We start from the raw sequence: 18,567 nt of genomic DNA, 5'->3' as shown, positions 1-18,567 counted from the left end.
TGACACCGTTCTTCTCCCCATCTTCCCTGACAAGGGATAGACCCCAGGCTTGACTGGGTGTTGTTGGCTGTCTCCAGATGGCCTGCTGACTAAGCGTGGTCTGTATGAGTCACTCTTGCTCAGAGAAGCAAAGTTCTGAGAAAACTGAGACAGCAAACAGGTGACAGGAACGTCACACACCTGGCGTCAGGGCTTTGTTTGGAGCGCGTAGGGGTGGAAAAAGCACTCTGGAGCTGTCAGATGAACCTGATCCAGATAAAATACTCCGCGCTTAGATGAACAGACAGATACCGATTTATTTGGAGTACTGCTTGGAACAGAAGCACATAAACACTTCCTATACCTTAAGAAGGGCCCTCACAGTAACAATAAAAATGTAAAACCAAAGCTAACATGGAGATTTGGGGGAAAAAAAAAATCACATTGAATTTATGAATCCACATTTTCTCTAAAACTACTGTCTGAAAAAATAAACCATCATGGGCTCAAGGTTTCATGATTTTAGGAATAAACTCTAAAATAGCAACAAAAAAAGGGAGGGAGATTTCTCCCACTGTTTTCCTTCCCTGGCATCTGTAGTCAGGCCTCTGCTCTCCTGGCTGTGATTTTCTTTAATTTTTTTTATTTATTTGAGAGCAACAGGCAGAGAGAGAGAGAGAGAGAGAGAATGGGCACGCCAGGGCCACCAGCCACTGCAAACGAACTCCAGACGCGTGCGCCCCCTTGTGCATCTGGCTAACGTGGGTCCTGGGGAATCGAGCCTTGAACCGGGGTCCTTAGGCTTCACAGGCAAGCGCTTAACTGCTAGGCCACCTCTCTAGCCCTTGGCTGTGACTTTGAGTTATTTATCTTCACTCATTCTGTTCATTTCCTTGCTTGTAACAATGGGAGTAATACCGGTTCACCCTGAGTCTTTTTGTTGCTTGTTGCACGGCAGGCATTAATATCATAATTGTCTAGCACCCATTTCTTCCGCTTAGCTCATGAAAGCAAATACCCAGCAGATGTATTACTGTTTAACTAGCTGTACTTTCATTTGGGGGGGCTTCATCAAGTACTGAGGATGGTACCCCCAAGAGAAATGTACCCACCCCCACCACCACAGAGGCTCCCAAATATGTTCCACAAATAACAGGCCTGGCTCTATTTCTCTTCCACCTTCCTAGACAAAGAATAGTTCTTAAAATAACGAGCTACTGCCGGGCGTGGTGGTGCACGTCTTTAATCCCAGCACTCAGGAGGCAGAGGTAGGAGGATCGCCGTGAGTTCGAGGCCACCCTGAGACTCCATAGTGAATTCCAGGTCAGTCTCAGCTACAGTGAGGCCATACCTTAATAATAATAATAATAATAATAATAATAATAATAATAACGAGCTATTTCATACTGGTCACACTTACGTATATGTCTCCTCACCCAACCGCAGAACCTTTGCTCCACACAAAAGGTTGCAAGGCGTTCGCTTTACCAAGCAAGACATGGGTCTGCTGCCGTGCCCCACGCTCAAATCCAGAGCTCTGTCCCATAGCCTGGAAGCCTTAGGTCCGCTCTGATAACTTCACTGTCTCACAACTGACTTCCATTCTCTCATCCATTTTATCCCTTGCAGCTACGAGATGCCAAGTCACAAGCCACAGGAAGATGGTGTGAGTCTTCAGGGCCACCAGCTCTGACCAGCACTTCCCCGAGTGTCCAGTGGTAGCTTTAGCTCCCTTATTCAGTTCTGCTGGTGAATGCTGCTATAGGGCCTGACCCCTGGGTCAGAAGGGGACTTGGTCTGAACTACCCTCAGTCTCTAACACTCTGTGATGTGGCCTAATGAGGGAGTCTCAGGAAAAGGAGCTCATTTTGCAGGTTTCTCTGGAAAAGAGGAAAATTTTTGATAAATTCAACAGATTATCTAAAATCCAAGAAGATTTGCTTTCTACCACAAAGGGGAAAAGGGGGCTAGAATTTTAGGGCTGGAGAGATGGCTTAGCAGTTAAGGCGCTTGGTGGCAAAGCCAAAGGACCCAGGTTCAATTCCCCAGTTCCCATGTAAAGTCATATGCACCACGTGGCACATGCATCTGGAGTTCACTTGCAGTGGCTAGCAGCCCTAGCACATCCATTCTCTCTATATATCTATCGATAACCAAGTAAATAAATAATAAAAAAGTTTTTTTTTAAGGCTAGAATTTTATATCTCAAAAAATATCTCTAGCCAGGCATGGTGGCACACACCTTTAATCCTAGTACTTGGGAGGCAAAGGTAGGAGGCCTCATGAGTTCAAGGCCAGCCTGAGAATACAGAGTGAATTCCAAGTCAGCCTGTGCTAGAGTGAGACCCTACCTCAAAAAACAAAAATAAACAAAAAAGAAAAAAGTATCTAAATAAAAATAAAAAGGGCTGAAGGGCTGGGCGTGGTGACACACACTTTTAATCCCAGCACTCCGGAGGCAGAAGTAGGAGGATTGCTGTGAGTTCGAGGCCACCCTGAAACTACATAGTTGGTTCCAGGTCACCCTGAGCTAGAGTGAGACCCTACTTCGAAAGACCAAAAAAAAAAAAAAAAAAAAAAGGGAGGGAGGGCTGGAGGGATAGCTTAGTGCAAGGCCAAAGGACCCAGGTTCGATTCCCTAGGACATACATTATGCAGATGCACAAGGGGGCCGCACATATCTGGAGTTCGTTTGCAGTGGCTGGAGGCCCTGGAGCACCCATTCTCTCACTCTCTCTTCCTCTTTCTCTGTCAAATAAATAAAGAAAAATAAAATATTAAAAATTTTTAAAGTATCTGATCAATTATTTGGCAAGGACGTATGATTCTTTACCAATTCTATTTTCTTAGTTATCACCCAGGAACAACTTCAAAAATCAAGAACTGAAACAAATAAACAAACCTGTGGAAATGAACTTGTTATCTCGCGGTTAAGGTCAATACTGGGACAGTTGAGATGGTTAATCTTGAGTTCACAGGTGTGGGGCAAGATGGAAAAACACGGTTTATAAAAATAGTCCCGAAGGCTAAAGGCTACAGGCTCTCTCTAATCCCAGACCACATCACCCTGATAAATAAGGAAGTGATGCTTATTAAGAAGAGCTTAATAAGATTGCCCCTCAATAAGATTGCTCTCCAGCAGCAAACCGTGGTGGACAGCTAGGGGTCACTTCCTGCCCCTGTCCATCAACACTGGCTACAGCCCGTGGACATGGCTGACCAGGGCGCGGAACCACGTGATTCATTTTCCCCCCACCCCACCACTACATGGGTATGAGTGTACCACCATGCTGTGGCAAGGCACAATTTGGTTGTCTTTGTTTTTCTAACTGGTACAGCACAAAACGAGAGAACTTGATTTCCTGCCTTGCCTGTGGAGATGTCTTAAGGCATAGTTTCTAAGTAGGGTGGCTGACTGAGGCCATGAGGCAATGTGGCTCCTTCTGGCTAAAATGGGCCAAGACTCAGACAACAGAGCTTAGTTGTGCCACTGACCATGGTGGGCATCAGCAACTCAAACCACCATGCATCTCCTCAATTCAGAGATGTCTATGATTTTCCCCCCAGTGGAAAGGGGGAAGCATATTTCTGTCTTGACAGTCCCAGAAAGCCATCTAAAGAGGAAAATGACTAGTTTGAACAACAGTCACATTTTCACCACAATGCTCTTTTCAGGGTTGTTTTCAGCCCTCCATGTCTCTATCACCATATCCCTTCCCTTATGCCTAGATGTGTATTAAGAGTTTAATTTTGAGCCGGGCGTGGTGGCGCACGCCTTTAATCCCAGCACTCGGGAGGCAGAGGTAGGAGGATTGCCATGAGTTCAAGGCCACCCTGAGACTCCATAGTGAATTCCAGGTCAGCCTGGGCTAGAGTGAGACCCTACCTCAAAAAAAAAAAAAAAAAAAAGTTTAATTTGGGGCTGGAGAGATGGCGTAGTAGTTAGAGTTCTCACCTTCAAAGCCTAAGGATGCAGGTTCGATTCCCCAGTACCCACATAAGCCATCTGCACAGGGTGGCACATGCATGTGAAGTTTGTTTGTGGTGGTTAACAAAGCGATGGCCATTTGAGTTCAAGGCAGCAATGTATAACCTAATCATGTCAGAATAGAGGCCAGGCATGGTGGCACACGCCTTTCATCCCAGCACTCGGGAGGCAGAGGTAGGAGGATCGCCATGAGTTCGAGGCCACCCTGTGACTGCAGTGATTTCCAGGTCAGCCTGAGCTAGTGAGACACTACCCTGAAAAAGAAAAAAAAAGGGGGGGAGAAAAAAAAACATAATTATATCAGAATAATTCACCTATAATCTACTACCCTGATGTTTTTTTGTTTGTTTGTGTGCTTTTTTGCAAACTGTCAGAGGGATAATACATTCCCTTCCTCGCTCTCAGTAACCCTGGTGTCATGACAGTTCATGGAACGGTCTTACCATGGTTTGCTGATTTTGCTTCCTCCACTTCAGACTCTTAAATACATTCAAATGTTGAGCTAATAAGGATAATGACCTATGAACATTTCTAGCTTTTATAGAGTAGTTACTTCATGATAAACTACCAATAAGGGCATTTACAAAACCAGAAAACATGAAGTTTTTGAAACTTTGGTAAAATATGGGTAAAGTGGTTTCCACTTCCATCTAGGCTAATAGGAACCCTGATTTTGCTACACAAGGAAAGTTCTTTATTAAGTATAATATATTCTCTGGAAGGAGATGTCCTATGACTAATTTTTTCTTTTTACAGACTGCATTCTTAGAGGTGAAATAACTAAGTAAAAATATGCATATTTGGCCAGGCGTGGTGGCACATGCCTTTAATCCCAGCACTCAGGAGGCAGAAGTAGGAGGATCTCCATGAGTTCAAGACCACCCTGAGACTACATAGTGAATTCCAGGTCAGCCTGGACTAGAGAGAGACCCAACCTCAAAAAACCGAACCAAAACAAAAATGCATATTTACACTTTTGGAAGATGATGTCAAATTGCCTTCCAAACCAACAATACAATGTAAGCTTTATCAATCATTTTCATTCCTCCACACTGTCTCCAATTATTATCAAACTTAAAGTGATGTTTAAAAAGCTGGGCATGGCCAGGCGTGGTGGCGTACACCTTTAATCCCTTGGGAGGCAGAGGTAGGATTGCTGTGAGTTCAAGGCCAGCTTGGGACTACAGAGTAAGTTCCAAGTCAGCTAGAGTAAGACCCTACCTCAAAAAAATAAAATAAAAAGCCAGGCATGGTGCCGCACACCTTTAATCCCAGCACTCGGGAGGCAGAGGTAGGAGAATTGCTATGAGTTTGAGGCCACCCTGAGACTCCATAGTGAATTCCAGGTCAGCCTGGGCTAGAGTGAGACCCTACCTTGAACCTCCCTCCCAAAAAACCCAAAAAATTAAATAAATAAAAAAAAAAAGAAGAGAGGCCGGGTGTGGTTGTGCACGCCTTTAATCCCAGCACTTGGGAGGCAGAGGTAGGAGGATCGCCGTGAGTTCAAGGCCACCCTTGAGACTACAGAGTTAATTCCAGGTCAGCCTGGACCAGAGTGAGACCCTACCTCAAAAAACCAAAAAAAAAAAAAAAAAAAGAAGAAGAAGAGGCTGATACTTGACTATTGACCTCTGACCTCTGCACATATGCACACACACGTGAGAGCCCACACACATATGAACATGCATATATGCACACATGCACATGAAAAAAAAAGAAAAGAAAGTTTTCTTGCTAATATGATGTCCAAATGTCATTTTATTTTACATTTGCCACAATTTCTAGAAAAAGGTTAATGTCTTTTGCTGCTATTGTTGTTTTCAAGATAGTTTTCACTGTAGTTCGGGCTGATCTGGAATTCACTCTGTATTCCTAGCTGGCCTCAAACTCACAGTGATCCTCCTGCCTCACCCCTCCTGAATGCTGGGATGAAAGGCATGCACCACGACACCCAGCCCAGTGAACGTCTCTTTATATTAGCTGTTTTCATCAGCGAGTTGTCTATTTCTAACCCTTACCTATTATCTCTTAGATTACTCATATTTTACAGAGGTCCTCTATTACCAAGACATGCTGCCCGCTATGTCTACTACAAATTTTTACTTCCTGCTGTCTTTGTTTATAATGTCTTTTAGTGCATATTTTTTTTGCCAAAGGGGAGGGCATTATTTTGGGTGTATGTGCGTGTTCACGTATGTGAGGTTAAGTCTGCAAATGCCAGGGTACATGCATAGAGGCCAGAGGTTAGTCCTCACCCTTCATCTTGCTTGACGTGGGGTCTCTTACCACGGCTTGCCAGGCTAGTGCGCTAGGGTTACAGATGCTCATGTTACTGCATCCAGCTGTCCACAGGTTGGGGAGATGTAAACTTAGGTTCTCATTCTTGTGAAACAAGCATTGTATTCACTGAGCCATTTCCCAGCCCAGTGTACAGAGAAGATTTGAGTCTAGCTATGACGCATCCATCTTTCCCTTCCGGCATCTGTGTTAGGAAAAATATTCTCTCAAGTTTTGTTCCATTAATATTTTGCATATGTAGTTATTTAATCCATGTGGAATTTAGCTCTGCATATGTTGTCAAGTGTCATTTTTTGGGGTCTAATCTGACACCTCCTAATTACTAACTATATTACAAATTTGTTATAGTGAAATAAATCATTCATTGTTCTTTTAGGATATTTTATTTATCTATTTATTTGACAGAGAGAGAAAGAAAGGGGCACATAGAGACAGAGAGAGAATGGGCACACTAGGACCTCTAGCCACTGCAAACAAACTCTAGACACATGCGCCACCTTGTGCATCTAGCTTATGTGGGTCCTGGAGAATTGAACCTGGGTCCTTTGGCTTTGCAGGCAAGTGCCTTAATCGCTAAGCCATCTCTCTAGCCCTCATTGTTTTTCTTCTATTACATTTTTACTAGTTATTTTTTTCTAGATGAACTTTAAAATTATCTTGTAAAGGATTACCTTTTTATTGAGAACTTTAATATATGAGCATATTGCAATTTGGTCATATTCCCATCTGGTATACCTTTGTGTGTGTGTGTGTGTGTGTGTGTGTGTGTGTGTGTGTGTGTGTGTGTGTTTTCAAGGTAGGGTCTCACTGTAGCCCAGGCTGACCTGGAATTCACTATGGAGTCTCAGGCTGGCCTCGAACTCACAGCGATCCTCCTACCTCTGCCTCCTGAGTGCTGGGATTAAAGGTGTGCGCCACCACGCCCAGCTATGTAACAATCCTACTTCTGCCTCACAAGTGCTGGAATTAAAGGCATGTGCCACCACACCCCACATCTATACCCTCATGTCCACTCTCCCCCATTCCACTGAGGGCCCTCCTCAGTGGGGTTATCAAATATTATCATGGGGTCATAAATGCATCTACACCTATTAGCAATAATTCTCCATTTTCACTCCCCAGCCCTGGCAAGTACTAACCTATTTTCTGTTTCTACGGATTTTCCTGTAATTATACCATGTGCAATTGTTTGTGTCTGCTTTCTTTCATTTGATATAGCAATTTTAGTTTTGTCTATATTGTGTTATGTTAAATGTATTGCTAATTAATTCATTGTTATATTTTAATAACTGGAATTTTCTTGATTTCATTTTCAGATTGTTCATTGTATGTAGATATATACTACACATGGACTGGAGGGATGGCTCAGTGGTTAAGGCATTTGCCTGCAAAGCCAAAGGACCCAGGTTTGAATCTCCAGGGCCCACATTAGCCAGATGCACGAGGGGGCACATGCATCTGGAGTTTGTTTGCAGTGGCTGGAGGCCCTGGCGCACCCATTCTCCCCGTCCCTCTCTCTCTCTCTCTCTCTCTCTCTCTCTTAAATAAATAAATAAATATAAAAAAGAAAAATAGAAATATACTACACATAATACATGTGCATGTGTGTTAAATATTCTGCAACCTTGCTGTACTCATTCATTTGTTCTAATAATTTTTGGTGGCTTTCTTGAGATTTTTCTTTTTTTATTTAATTTTTATTAACATTTTCCATGATTATAAAATATATCCCATGGTAATTCCCTCCCTCCCCACCCCCACACTTTCCCGTTTGAAATTCCATTCTCCATCATATTACCTCCCCATTACAATCATTGTAATTACATATATACAATATCAACCTATTAAATATCCTCCTCCCTTCCTTTCTCCACCCTTTATGTCTCCTTTTCAACTTACTGGCCTCTGCTACTAAGTATTTTCATTCTCACACAGAAGCCCAGTCATCTGTAGCTAGGATCCACATATGAGAGAGAACATGTGGCGCTTGGCTTTCTGGGCCTGGGTTACCTGACTTAGTATAATACTTTCCAGGTCCATCCATTTTTCTGCAAATTTCATAACTTCATTTTTCTTTACCGCTGAGTAGAACTCCATTGTATAAATGTACCACATCTTCATTATCCATTCATCTGTTGAGGGACATCTAGGCTGGTTCCATTTCCCAGCTATTATAAATTGAGCAGCAATAAACATGGTTGAGCATGTACTTCTAAGGAAATGAGATGAGTCCTTTGGATATATGCCTAGGAGCGCTATAGCTGGGTCATATGGTAGATCAATCTCTAGCTGCTTTAGGAACCTCCACACTGTTTTCCACAATGGCTGGACCAGATTGCATTCCCACCAGCAGTGCAGAAGGGTTCCTTTTTTTCCACATCCCCGCCAACATTTATGATCATTTGTTTTCATGATGGTGGCCAATCTGACAGGAGTGAGATGGAATCTCAATGTAGTTTTAATCTGCATTTCCCTGATGACTAGTGACGTAGAACATTTTTTAAGATGCTTATATGCCATTCGTATTTCTTCCTTTGAGAACTCTCTATTTAGCTCCATAGCCCATTTTTTGATTGGCTTGTTTGATTCCTTATTATTTAACTTTTTGAGTTCTTTGTATATCCTAGATATTAATCCTCTATCAGATATATAGCTGGCGAAGATTTTTTCCCATTCTGTAGGTTGCCTCTTTGCTTTTGATTTTTCTTATAGGAGGTCATGTCATAAAGACTACTTCACTTTTTTTTTTCTTTCTAATCTGGATTCCTTTTACTTCTTTTCTTGCCTAACCGCCCTTGCAGGAACCTCCAGTATAACCCTGGATGGGCACACTATTGCTGGGCTTGTCTTTCTCCTTATCCAGAGTGGGGGTGGGGGGTGGAAAGCACTCCAGTCTGGGTTACATAGTGAGTTTGAGGCCAGCCAGAAATATGTAATGAGACCCTGTCTCGATAAAACTGTAAAAAAAAAAAAAAAGAAATCACATAAATAATAACTGTGGATTTTTCATAGATGTTTCAGTTTAATGGAAGCTCTTTTTGAGTCCTAATTTGTTCAGTGCATATGAACAACACATGTTTACCCTCGCCTATATTGCTTCTGCCTGTGCTCTCATGTCTTCCCATGCACTTGGGTTATTCCTTTTTATTAATTTTTTAAAAAATATTTTTATTTATTTGAAAGAGAAGAGAAGAGAGAGAGAGAGAATGGGTATGTCAGGGCCTCCAGCCACTGCAAATGAACTCCAGACACTTGCATTACCTTGTGCATCTGGCTTAGGTGGGTCCTGGGGAATTGAACCTGGGTCCTTTGGCTTTGCAGTCAAGCACCTTAACCGTTAAGCCATCCCTGCAGCCCACCTATTTCTAATGTCCTTCCCATTTGTGCCTGAAGCACTGTGTCTAGTATCCATATGGAACAAACCTGTTGGGTTTGTTTTGCTTATGTGGATTTGTCTTCATTTCTCATTTATTTCAAAGCAGGGTTTTGCTGAAGACAGAATTCTTGGTGGAAAGCTCTGTATTTCAGCACTTGAGTATGCCTTCCAATGCCATGTATCCTCCCTGGCTGCTGAGAACTGCCAGCCATCAATCTTCTTGAGGAGCTGGGGGCCGGGGAGCTGCTTTTCTCTTGCTGCTTTTTCCTGTCTTCACCTTTTAAAAATATTTTAAAAATAGCGGGGAATCCCCTAATTCCTTATTTGCCTTGATTGGTACCTCTGAGCTACACAAATTCAAATTAGATTATGTAAAAATTTTTTTAATATATTTATTATTGTTATTAAAAGATGTTTCATATGGATACATCAGGCCCCCATCCCTCCCCTAGAAGTGCATCAGCTACTAGCTCATTGCCAGGATGAAATGCCCAACCAGAAACAGATTAGAGAAGGAAAGAATTTATTTTGGCTTACAGACCCAGAGGCTAGAGTCCATCATGGTGGGAAGGCTCGCAGGAGGACCGCAAAGCCGACATCGTCGCATCAGTGGGGAGGAAGCACAGCGAGAACCGCAAGAGCCCCAAGATAACTCTTCAATCCTGCCTCCAGCGACACGCTTTCTCTAGCATGACCGCACCTCTTAAAGGCTCCACAATCTTCCTGAACAGGGCCGCTCACTGGGGAGGAAGTATTCAATCACATGAGCCTATGGGGGACATTGGCGATCAAACCACAGCAAGAAGTTATTGGCAGTTAATGGTGGCTGAGGGGGACAAGAGACATTTTCTTCAGTGATGCAGGACGTTCTCCGGTAAATAATCCCCTCCCATAATTAGGAAGCAATGCTAATTAAACTCTGTGGGTCACAGGAATGCACAAGGAAACAAAGACATCAAAGTAGAAGAGGAGTGGGGGCTGGAGAGATGGCTTAGCGGTTAAGCGCTTGCCTCTGAAGCCTAAGGACCCCGGTTCGAGGCTCGGTTCCCCAGGTCCCACGTTAGCCAGATGCACAAGGGGGCGCACGCATCTGGAGTTCGTTTGCAGTGGCTGGAAGCCCTGGTGCGCCCATTCTCTCTCTCTCTCTGTCACTCTCAAATAAATAAATAAAAATGAACCAAATAAATAAATAAATAAATAGAAAAGAAGCTAGACATGAAGAAGGAATTCAGTGGAAGGCGGACAAGGAGATGGCCATTAGAAGGTAGTAGAAGGGGCTTATGGTCAAAATACATTAAATACATCTATGAAAACTGTCAATAAAAAGCATACAAAACTCCATGAGGCATCTTATTCTCCAGTTTTTTTTTTCTTCCTGGTTTTCTTTTAACCAATTTATTGATGCTTACTGTTTTTAAAACTGCCCTGAAATCCAGGGTGGTGGCTCATACTGGAATCCCAGCAGTAGGAGGCTGAGGCTAGCAGATTAACTCATGAATTCAAGGCCAGCTTGATCGAGACAGTGAGTTTGCAGCCCAGCCTGGACTTCAGGAGTGAGACCCTGTCTCAAAAAATAAAAAAGAAATTTTAAGGGCTGGAGAGATGGCTTAGAGGTAAGGTGTTTGCCTCCAAAGCCAAAGGACCCCAGTTTGATTCCCCAGGACCCTTGTAAGCCAGATGCATAAGATGGCACATGCGTCTGGAGTTTGTTTGCAGTACCTGGAGACTCTGGCATGCCCATTCTGTCTCTCTCTCCCTCTCTCTCTCTCTCTCTCTCTCTCTCTCTCTCTCCCTCTCTCTCTCTCTGCCTTTCTCTCTCTCTCTCTCAAATAAATAAATAAATAAATAAAAATTAAAATAAAAAAAGAAAAGAAACAAAGACTCTTCCTTGAAGCTAGGTCATTATTGCAAACTTCATGCAGTATTGTAGAGTTTTCTAAGTATGCCCAGGAGAAACATAGAGGTAACCAGACTTGAACTTTAAATTTAGAGAGGCATTCAAAAGAAAACAAGAAGGACATTGCCTCGGTGGTTTGCATATGATGAGAGACCTGTCAGGATCCAACAACCCCACCCAACAGATGCCAGAATGGATAGAAAATAATTCCCCCTGCAGCATGAGCTCAGCTTCAAGAATTTGGGGGCCCTGCTGGAGCTGAGCTGAAAAATCTCCTCCCTATAGACCAACTGACAGAAAGCTGAACAAAGCTCACTGCATGCAGCCCTTTGGAAGAGACGTCATCAGTGGAGATAAACAACAGTGGACACTGCAAGCCCTAAGTTTGGCCAGACAGGCCAAATAAGCCAACAGGTATAATAGTAGCCAGTCTGCTCCATGGCAGGGAATACATGCCTGATATTGAAAACCTATGGCAGGGGAGGTCATGATATCTAGGGGTGTAACAGCTGCTGGTATCTGGCTGAATGCATACATTATGCTCCCCAAACTGCCCCGTAAGCACTTCTCTTAATGTTCATACCCATATATTAATGTGTTTCTCACTTTTGGTAAGAGAAACTTCTCTTTTCAGATGGGGGTGACCTCTGGGATGACTCAGAAGGCACCATAGTGCTGGGAAGAAGTGACAGAGGAGTGCTCAGCACTGAAATATCTCTATCACACCTTCCAAGGTTCAGGGTCCATTGCAGAAGATGGGGCAGAAAGAATGCAAAAGCCAAAGGAAGGGTAGGACTTCTTAGGATGCATTCTTCCAGACACAAAATGGCCTAAATATCCATGACCCCAGAGTACCTGACACTACCTATACAAGACCCTCAGAATAGGAGGAAAAGATGATGACATCAAAATAAAAGAGAGACTGTTTGAGAAGGGGGAAGGGATATGAATGGAGAGTGGAGTTATGAAGGGGAAAGTGAGGGGAAAGGGAATTATCATGGTTTATTGTCTATAATTATTGAAGTTGTCAATAAAAAAACTTTTAAAGAGTTTGGTGAATAGTATGAATTAAATGTAGAAACTACAAATTAGGTGATATTATCCTGAATTAAATGAGATTGTGTTTCTTCCACCATACAGTTTTAAAATAGAAATTAAATTCAAGGTTGAGGAAATAGCTCAGTGGTTAAAGGCACTGCTTGCAAAGCCTGCCAGGCCAGGTTCAATTCTCCAGGACTCACATAAAGGCAGATGCACAAAAAGCAGCATATGCATCTGGAGTTTGTTTGTAGCAGCAAGAGGGCCTGGTGTGCACATTCTCTATCTATCCATCCATCCATCCATCCATCCATCCATCCATCCATCCATCCATCCATCTATCTATCTATCTATCTATCTATCTATCTATCTATCTATCTATCCCTCTTTCTCTTCATCTCCCTCTCTCATGTATGTGCAAATAAATAAAAATATTTATAAGATGGAAGTTAAAGTCATTTGTAGAAAACATTTGAGAATGACACTTAAATGTTTTCTCCCAAGTTTATAAAAATACAAGACCCAATCTATTTCAAAAATTAAATTGATGAAATGCAGTCAATGGCTGTCATACCATGCCTCCTACCAATGTAAAATACTTTTCCATTTGATTTTTTTTTTTTTATTTGAGAGCGACAGACACAGAGAGAAAGACAGATAGAGGAAGAGAGAGAGAATGGGCGCGCCAGGGCTTCCAGCCTCTGCAAACGAACTCCAGACGCTTGTGCCCCCTTGTGCATCTGGCTAACGTGGGACCTGGGGAACCGAGCCTCGAACCGGGGTCCTTAGGCTTCACAGGCAAGTGCTTAACTGCTAAGCCATCTCTCCAGCCCCCATTTGATATTTTTAGCCTTGAACTCAACCTGTTACTAATAAATCTCCTTTTGCAAGCATTTACCAACTATATTTTTCATTCCTTTGATTTCAAATCTCCTTGCATCACTTTATTTCTTGGGTGTCATTTGCTACTACATATAGTTGAATGTCTTTACACTTGATATTTTATAGCTTTTAGCAATTTATGATTAAATATGTTGGACCTATACCTGTAGTTTTATTTTTTAAATATTTTAAAAATATTTTTGACCCAGAGAGAGACTTGGTGCACCAGGGCCTCAGCCATTGCAATCAAATGCCAGATTCCACCTAGTGGGCATGTGTGACATTGCTCTTGCCTCACCTTTGTGCATCTAGTTTACATGAGATCTAGAGAGTCCAACATGGGTCCTCAGCCTTCACAGACAAGCACCTTAACTGCTAAGCCATCTCTCCAGCTCAGTCACATTCTTTTATGTTCTACACTTGCTATGTTTTCTTGGTGACTGTTAGTAGTACATATTTCTTAGCACTGAATTTTCCATGGAGTAATTTTACTGTGTTCTGTTCCTTGATTTTTTTAAAAAATTTTTCTTTGCTTTTATTTGAGACAGAGAGAGAGGGAGAAAGAGAGAAAGAGATAATGGATGCACTGGGACGTCTAGCCACTGCAATCAAACTCCAGATGTTTGCAGCACCTTGTGCATCTGGCTTACATGGGACCTGCAGAATTGAACCTGGGTCCTTAGGTTACAGATGCAAGTGCCTTAACTGTTAAGCCATCTCTCCAGCTCTTGATTGTGTCTTCTGCTCACTTTTAATTTCCTTTAGTGATTTTTTAAAAGCTAGTTCTTTTTTCTTTCTTTTTCTTTTTTGGTTTTTCGAGATAGGGTCTCACTCTCCTATTTCTTTTTTAAAATATTTTTATTTATTTTTTATTGAAAAGCAGTGAGATAAAGAGTAAGCAAATGTTCACACCAGAGCCTCTTACTGTTGCAAATGAATTTCAGATGCATGTGCCATTTTGTGGATCTGGCTTTATGTGGATACTGGGAAACAAAACCAGGTCATCAGGCTTTGCAAGCAAGCACCTTTAACTGCTGAGCCCTCCTCAGCCCTAAAAAGTTGTTTCTGAACTTTCCTTTTCTACCACCATGAAATCCAATGAAGAAGACTTGCAAGATGCTTTTTTTTAAAACTCTTCTCTAGTTCCTGGGAGTTGCTCCAACCCTTTCTGGAATGAGAGAACATTAATTACTTTTCTCATTGCTATGACAGAATATCTGACAAAAGCAACTTAAGGAACAGAAGATTTATTTGGGCTTAGAATTTGAGGGCATCATGGTGGGAAAGCCCGGGGTCAGAAGTTGAGGCACTGGTCACACTATGTCCCACAGTTAAAGGCTGCAATTATCCTACCTGGGTATGTCATGGCCCACATTTGGAGGGCCTGCAAGGATGGAATCTTTGTCCCTTTTAAAATCTAGTCAAGGCCTGGAGAGATGGTTTAGCAGTTTAGGCACTTGTCTGCAAAGCCTAAAGACCCAGATTCCCAGGACCCAGGTAAGGCAGATGCACAAGATGGCACATGTGTCTAGAGTTCAGTTGCAGAGGTTGGAGGCCCTGGCGCACCCATTCTCTCTCTCTCTCTCTCTCTCTCTTTCTATCTCCCTCTCAAATACATAATGTTTTGTGTTATTACCAATCACTTTACTCTTGGCTATACTTTTCTACTGGTTGTTTAAGATCATAGAGATGGCCAAAACTTAATCTTCTATTTTTCCTGCTAGGTCAGTTAAGGCTGTTTAGGAACTTGGGAAGCTGAGCACCTTGGCGCCTATAGTTTTGCCTTTTGCATGTGTGTGGTTTGTTATGATGGGTCAGGACCTTGCTGACTGGGCAATGGTGAGGACTCCCTCGGTATTAACTCTCCTCTTTGCAGAAGTATATTGGTTAAGGTCCAACCTCTGGGGTCTCCATGACCTCTCTGATCAAAAGGATAGGTGGCTTGCTGGAACTGTAGGATCCATTTAGAGGTGTTCCAACATCGTCTGGGACCTAGCTGACCTGGAGCAAGGGCCAAAATACTGGCTGCCTCTTAGCCATTGGCTTTGGCTTCCAAGTACGTCTGTTGAACAGCCAGAAAGTCCGTTACACTAATCTTGAAGTATAAATATTGATTTAAAACTTGGTTCTTGTATAATAATAGTTATAGATAACAGCTTAACAAAAAAAACAAAACAGATTTTCACATAAGTCTTGGCTCCACTAAAATTCAGTTTCCTAAGTAGTTAAAAGCTTGAGAAACTCAGTAGAAAATATAAACAATTATCTTGATAAAATAGAAAAAAAATTTTTGTTCTCCTTAGCTAGCTCTCTGTAAATGATACTAAGAGATCAACATTATTGTTTTAAATACAAACTTCGGCTCCAGCTCTACATGTGTATTGAATTTTGGCCTTAGGAAACTTTTACTAGTCAACTTGGTCATATCTATACCATCTTTCTTTTAAGTTTTAACTTACATAAACTTTCTTTTATTATTATTATTTATTTATTTGAGAAAGAGACACAGGGGGAGAGAGAGAGAGAGACAGAGAATGAGAATGGGCACGCCAGGGCCTTTAGCCACTGCAAACAAACTCCAGATGCATGTGCCACTTTGTGCATCTGGCTAATGTAGGTCCTGGGGATCGAACCAAGGTCCTTGGGCTTCACAGGCAAGTGTCTTTAACTGCTAAGCCATCTCCCCAGCCCCAACTTTCATAAACTTTCTTGAGACACACTTTAACCTTCTGCTTTCCACATTTCTCTCTACTCCCATTTTGGAAAATCTTTTACATTTTGAGCAAAACTGTATTTTTTAAATGCATTTTTTTAATTTTTATTTATTTATTTGAGAGTGACAGACAGAGAGAGAAAGAGGCAGAAAGAGAGAGGGAGAGAAGAGAGAGAATGGGAGTGCCAGCGCCTCCAGCCACTGCAAACGAACTCCAGACGTCAGCGTCCCCTTGTGCATCTGGCTAACATGGGTCCTGGGGAATCAAACCTAGAACCAGGGTCCTTAGGCTTCACACGCAAGCGCTTAACCGCTAAGCCATCTCTCCAGCCCTGAATAAAACTGTATTTTTATCATATAAAATCCTTTCTTATCCAAAAGCATTTGCTTTTTACCAGAAGTGTATTTTAATATCTATAACTCTCTATAGGGGGCTGGAGAGATTGCTCAGTGGTTAAGATGCTTAACTGAAAAGCCTGAGGACCCAGGTTCGATTCCCCAGTATCCACATAAAGCCAGATACACAAGGTAGCACGTGTATCTGGAGTTTGTTTGTAGTGGGTAGAGGCCCTGATGCACCCACTCCTTCTTTCTCTCTCTCTCTCTCTCAAATAAATAAATAAATTTGATTATAAGTATAGCTCTTTTTCACACTTATGGATTTATTTCTGCCTTACTTTTTAATAAAATTCTGACGTAATTTTAGTTTTTCTCATAAAGCCCTAAAAACCTGTATGCAGAACTTGCTGCCTGCAGAACCTGGTCATAGAGCACATTTGACCACGTTTTGGTTTTTACCAAATAGACCTAGCTGGAGGATGGTGTTAAAGTTTAAATATCAGTTATTGGTCATTTTCCTCTAGCGTATGATTTAAATTGTCTGGTTACATTGTCTGTATGAAGCCAAGTTAACCTCTTCCTTTTGAACACTTAAGAATCACATTATCCCAACTCGGAAAGATACACCTGAGAAGTGACTCAAAGGAGAGTTATGCAATTAGACAAGAAAGCAAAACTACCAGTGAATGACTGAGGCGTCTCCCATTCTAGAGCCTGTGAATTGGATAGACGACCCCTCACCTGGTTCCTGGTTGGTGGGCACTGGGCTCCGTAAGCTTGCTAAGAGTCAGGTGTCATGTGCTATACCAGATTCCAGAGTTGCCTTGTCTAGCAGGGACCAAGCTCTGCCTTTGTGGCTCTTCATAGTAAAGATATGATCGCCCCTCTCAGGTGTAGCATGAACTTCCTTCCCATAAAGAAAAGCTGGAGGAGAAACCCCAGTATCAGAGGCTGATAGCCACGGGGAACCTCTAAGTTCCCTTCAGGGCCCAACTAGTAAGTAGATTCTGCAAAATAACTGCCTCAGAAAAACAGAAGAACCCACCACTGTTTGAGATCTTGTATTACCCCCTTAATCTGAGGGCCTCGAGAGATGGCTCAGTGGTTTAAAAAAAAAATCGTATTGAAACTGGATAGAAATAGCAAAATTTCACTGGGTTCCTTCCCTGGCCTTCCCTTCAGCCCCTCAGTCCTGTGGTCACTGTCAAAAGAATTTAGATGAGGCCCAGAAAATTTAGTATAGAAGATAGCACTCTCAAGGAATGAGAGTGGACAATAGTCAAAGACACCACTGTGCCAATCTACAGTGTAGGTAGGTTTCAGACTACTTATAAATCTCTGGAACAGCTTTTATAAGGGGCGTTTTTCTGTCCAGGTGATGGACACACATCCGTTTGGAGTGGTTCTGATATGAAGTATAATGGAAGGTAGGGCCTTGCTCTTATCAGAAAAACCTCCTGGCTTAGGGCTACTGGAATCAAGTTTAGATAGTGACCAGTTAGTGACCTGCTGGTAGTACCAGTTGTCACATCTCCCAGGGCCAGAGCTGTTCCTATCCTTAGTCTCTCATGCTATTGATGATAAGGGTGGGGTATAGACCTAACGTCTCTACTCCTGCAATATCTAACTAGCTACCTACCATAAATACACTACAGTATTATATAAGCCAGCACACTGGTTACTCTCTGAGGATGTCACACAATGAAAAAGAATATAAGCAGGCTTTCCTGCAGGGCTGTTCAAGTTGCTCAGATTTCTAAATGCATATTTCAATAAAATTAATTAAACCAAAACAAAATGCCCCTATTTCACTGTCTTAAAGTGATCTGAGAGTAGTTAAAGCTGTCAGTAAGAGAGCGAATATGCTGTAATAACAAAGACAGGAGATTAGGGAAGGAACTAAGAGGAAAGACAGACCATTCACAGAGGCTGGATTCCCTTACGTGTTTGTGCAAGAAGAAAGCATTCAAGCCGGGCGTGGTGGCGCACACCTTTAATCCCAGCACTCGGGAGGCAGATGTAGGAGGATCACTGTGAGATCAAGGCCACCCTGAGAC

The sequence above is a fragment of the Jaculus jaculus genome, chromosome 4 (genome assembly GCF_020740685.1).
Source record: "Jaculus jaculus isolate mJacJac1 chromosome 4, mJacJac1.mat.Y.cur, whole genome shotgun sequence".
NCBI lineage: Eukaryota > Metazoa > Chordata > Mammalia > Rodentia > Dipodidae > Jaculus > Jaculus jaculus.
Note: the sequence above shows the minus strand (reverse complement) of the source record.